The 3,862-nt window shown below is 43.5% G+C and overlaps 1 long non-coding RNA gene across 1 annotated transcript; it reads right to left on the minus strand.

Moving 5' to 3' along the window:
* Nucleotides 1-387: 387 nt before the first annotated feature.
* On the minus strand, nucleotides 388-1,203 carry LOC122000492. The gene is made up of 2 exons (XR_006117149.1): nucleotides 879-1,203; nucleotides 388-734 (listed from the first exon to the last, which is right to left on the minus strand). It is a non-coding gene; the product is annotated as an uncharacterized LOC122000492 (long non-coding RNA).
* Between the last annotated feature and the right edge of the window lie 2,659 nt (nucleotides 1,204-3,862).

Consider the following 3,862-nt stretch of genomic DNA (forward strand, 5'->3'; position numbering starts at 1 on the left):
AAATCGAATAATGGGGGTTTTATTTTAGAATTTTTACACCTAATGAAAATAAGGAAATCCTAACTAACCAGGAAATATGAACTCACAATGCAGTGTCACTCTACGCTGCGAGGATCCTTTCTACAGAAGAAACATGCATAAAGAAAGCAATAGTTAAACAAAAGCAATTGACTAAACAAACTTAACAACAATTAAAAAAAACCTAATTATGCATAAAAGCTAAACCTGTATCACATTGTCACCCTATGATACAAGATCAACAATCATACATAAATCAAGCTAACATACATTAATGAACTAAACAAGTTCATACTATCAATCTAAGAAGCACTGAAAAACATAACAACCTAATTAAGCAAGACAATAAACTAAATTAACCTCAAACAATTAACATGAAAGTAAACTAACAACTAAGTAATTCAAACATGAATCAAAACAGAAACTACAATATCCAAAATGCATAAGAAGAAAGATAAAGCAAATCAAACATGGAAACAAACTAACCAACCAAATCCACTCCTCCACAATCATACACCAATTCAACTACCTCCGTCGTCACACGGAGGCCTAGATCTAGAACGCCATCACTGGTTAATAGCAACTCAATGATTGATCTCTGATTGGCTGGAAATTGACACACAAATTGAGAGTAAGCTTGCTTCTACCAGAATTGGATGGTCACTGCATTTAAGATGGAGGGTCACTGCTTTCGGAATGCCGTCCACAGGTGAAGGCTGCACAATAGCACAGTGATGGATTTAGAGAGTTCAAACTCGCTGGAGAAGAAGGCACAGTCGGATTCCTCTACTGGAATCCTCTACTTTCGGAACGCCATCCACAGGGAGATGCCCGCTGAGGTAGGGATGAAGAAGGAATACCTTGCCAGAGGAGAAAGCTCCACTGTCAAGGCAACCCTAGACCCACGCCACTGTCTGCTCAAAGAGACCGCCGGAGCTGCTGTCGTCGCCGACTTGAGCAAATCGGAGAAGAGGAGAAATGGATGTGGAGGATCGGGGAAGAGATGCTGACAATACGAGAAGAAAATAAAGTAGAAAGGGTTGGCCGACCGGCGGCAAGGAAAGAAAAGATGTCGTCGGCTGGTGGTAAGGAGAAGAAAGGAAGAAGAGGTGCGCGTGGGAGAAGTCGCCTGCCCTAGCCTAAGTCGGGAGGAAGAGATCGCGAGCCCCGTCCCTGTTCTGTTCATCCGCGTGAAATAATAAAAGGGAGTTTTTCTCTCTTGCGATCTGGGTCACCCATCTTGATAGAGGAGGTGGATGAAGATCTAGCCATTTGATCTTGCTGATGAAGAGATGAGTGGTTCGAATCAAATTGCCTTCTTGCTTAGATCCAATGGTACATATCATTTTAGATCTGGATCAAGGGCAGGATGCTTTAATCTGGATGAAGGAATAAGATTTCTCTTGATCTGGATCAACAGTTCATATTAATTCAGCTTGATTTCTTCCCTTTGACCTCCAAATCAGGTCAAATTCGATCCGGATCGATCCTAATACATAGCTCTTTGAATTTCCAACAAAACCACATAAAAATATAAAATTAAATTTCACAATTGGTAGGAAATTTATAATTAAGTCTAAAATAGATTCTCCTCACAAAATGTAATATAACCATAAAACTAAGCATGTGAGAAGGTAAATATGCTAAGTATAAGAGCCAAAATAATCGATAAAAATGCTAGTTATCAGGCATCAAGGGGATGCCACACAAGCGACAGATGAGAACAACCCGCATAGAATCCGGATGGAATTAGGGACAAGTTGATAAAAGGTGATATGGAAGTAGCGACTCACATCAGAGAACAAGCGGTGAATGGGAAAGTGAAGGCCCGCCATAATTTGTTCCTTAAAGAAAATCATATAGCCATTAGGGGGGTGGTGGGGATGATGAACCTCGGAAGGTATGATAATGTGTATATCAGTGGGCACCTCATATGTAAAGTGAAGATTATCTAGATCTACGCCACTAAAGATTGAAACTGCATGAGCGCACCACAACTCTGAAGGATCCATGAGTGGGTTAAAGAAAGAAGAAAGGAAGGAAAAATAAAATCACAAAAGAAAGGAGAGAATGAAGGATGTTTATGACTAGCAATATGAAATTCAAGGGAGAGGTCGATTGGGGTTTCTTATAGCCAGCAAAGGGGGTACACGGCGCAATGCCTTGGTACAAGCACCAATCAGGAGAACCGTAGAAGAAGCAGGTGGCATCAGCAAGGGGCAAGGGGATTACAATAGCCGTTGGATCATCATAGAATATCATACATATGTTGTCTTATCTAAAAAAGGTAGATCAAAGGGACACATGTCGGCAAGGAAATGGAAGCCTTTATGACATGGGGAGCAGACGAAGCTACATCAATCCCCACCCGGGCAAGTGAAGTGGCTTTGGAACCACCATAGCTTACGTCCGAGTAGGCGGCTGACTTCTACATAGTGAGACTCATCCGGGAAAATAGGATGACTGATACTCAAAATAAGTCGTGCCTAGGGGAATGAGTCTCCTCTGCAATGATACACGCCCGAGTAGAAAGATCGACCGAGCATACACCAAGTGATCAGACACTCAACCTAACACTTAGCCGTAAAAGAGGAAATATTAAAAAGTCACATATGGGCCTAATTGATGAACAAATAACGCAGCTTGCTAATAATATACCTACTCACATAACATTCGCGACAACCACAATAACAAAGTCTAAAAGAAGGTCTAAGAAATTACATTGATGTTTTCTGTTGGGACAAGAGAATACAGTAAAAGGCCGCTCCAAGCTACTCAAAGATAGAAAAAGCTTCTTCAAGGAGCTCTTTGAGCAGACGGGTGTAATCCAAGAAATCTTTGAGAGGGGTTGATCGCGACAGTCCCTTCTCTTGAAGCTATACCAGAGCCCCTTCACCGCTATAGCAGAGCATCTGGTCGATAAGACAACCTACCTTAGCCCTGAAGTCCTTGGAAGCTAAGAAGGGAGTCTTGTAAGCTGCAAGGCGAGAGTCTTCCTCTGCCTTGTACTCCTTTATCTCCTCCTGGGCATTGTTTAGATCAGCTCGTACCTTGGTTAGTTCCAGTTGGGTGGTCGCTGCCTCGGTCTTCGCCGTTGAGAGCTCTGCCTATAAGGACTTGATGGTGGCCTGGTCTGAATTCGTTTATTGTTGAAGGATGACTTCCCGATCAGAACTAGCAGATAGTTTGTCCTTTTTAGCAACCAGGTCCTTCCGTAGGGAGTCATGGGCCGCTTGAAGGTCCTGTAGTTGCGAGGAGAGGTTCACAGCCTCTGTGTTCTTCGCCTCTAGCTCGGCTAGGATGTTGATACGTCTCAGGCCCTCAGACTTGAGTTTAGCAGCGTTGGTTTGTAAGGCGACCTCTAGTGCCTTCACCCTATCAGACTCAACGCGGGCCATGTCTTGGGCGGTCTGTGCATGTTCCTCCACCGTTTGTAGGTTGGACTGTAGTAAACTATCTAGGGTCGTTAGATCAAAAATCCGACCCGCAGTAGAAGGGGATGATAATTCTTGAATGTGAGCCCTCAGAGACTCATTTTCTCGATGCAGGTCGGCCACAAACTATAAGACACTCAGTCCCATGACATAGGTATGCAGAAAGGACATGATTGGCGATGGTTCGGGGATATAAAGACAGGGCAGCTAGGACTTACTGATACCATCTGTTCGAAAAACATGTCGAACAAGTCTAATTGAGGGTATCCCAATATCTGGGTGGCCGCGTCCTTCCACGAGTCGGCCAGGGCGCTATGTAACTATCTTTGGCCGCAGTTGGAGGAAGAACTGGAAGAAGGGACCGAACCCAGTATTAGGAGGGATGGTTGTTGAAAAGAGGAAGTAAATGC

Source organism: Zingiber officinale, chromosome 7A (genome assembly GCF_018446385.1).
Source record: "Zingiber officinale cultivar Zhangliang chromosome 7A, Zo_v1.1, whole genome shotgun sequence".
Classification (NCBI taxonomy): domain Eukaryota; kingdom Viridiplantae; phylum Streptophyta; class Magnoliopsida; order Zingiberales; family Zingiberaceae; genus Zingiber; species Zingiber officinale.